We start from the raw sequence: 1051 nt of genomic DNA, 5'->3' as shown, positions 1-1051 counted from the left end.
TTATGGTTAACCTCCTTGAGTCGCAAACTAATTCCATCTCACTGTGGTGGTTTAGGGTGGGCATCTCAGAGGTGTTTCATCACTACTCCTTTGCTGTCACAAGTCATTTCTGCCGAAGCCTCCTAAACTTTGAAGACATCGGACACAAACTGATAAGAACGAAGGTGTCGTCTGATCACGAAGAACTCGACTACAAAAGGCTGTTTGCCCTTTCTGGTTGGCGGCAACTCAGAAGTTTGTATCTACCGGGCAGTTTTCCAGCCATGAAGTTGAAACCACGCTCTGTCTTTCTGTCAAACTAGCTCGTGGCTTGATAACCGGGCACCTCTAAGTTACGAGTTCTTCTCAGGAACGAACCATGGACACGTTGAAGTAAAGGAGAAGAGACTTGTTCAAGTATGCTGTACCCGAATGAATTCACTAGAGGGCCAAATCACCAACTTTCCAAAGGGCTCTTCCACAAATGAGGAACATTACAATGGGACGAAGTAGGCCAAAATCTGTGCCATCCCTAAAATAGCAAAAAGTTTTTTTTAAAAAGTCACCAGTCCTCTTGAATGTGTGAAATTGAGTTCTGCTTCAGTCACAAACAAAGGGGGGCTGTTTTGTCGTTTCGGCCATCTTTTTCGTTGTTTTCCCACCGAATTATAGTTGTCGGTGAACGTTTTGTCAGAAAATTCTGAAGTAAATAATTGGTCTACCAAAGTGAGTCTATTTTTCAATGTAAATACGCAATCATGGTCAATTTTAGGGAATAAACGCCCGGCGTTTCAAATTGCGAATCAAAAATGTAAATATGTCGGGGAAACAATAAAGGAGGACCACCTACCAGGACCCAATGATGAAATAGTGTCATCACGTGAACACTGTTCACAAGAATACTGTATGGAATACGGCGTCCCTCTCTGGATAGGTATTCATCTGGTCGCCTTTTGCAAAACGATACGGCTATCATCATCATCATCATCATCATCATCATCATCACCATCACCATCATCATCATAATCACCATCATCACCATCATCATCATCATCATCACAATCATCATCAT

Source organism: Opisthorchis viverrini (genome assembly GCF_000715545.1).
Source record: "Opisthorchis viverrini unplaced genomic scaffold opera_v5_173, whole genome shotgun sequence".
Taxonomy (NCBI): Eukaryota; Metazoa; Platyhelminthes; class Trematoda; order Opisthorchiida; family Opisthorchiidae; genus Opisthorchis; species Opisthorchis viverrini.
The sequence above is the reverse complement of the archived record's forward strand: the minus strand, read 5'-3'. Positions refer to the sequence as shown.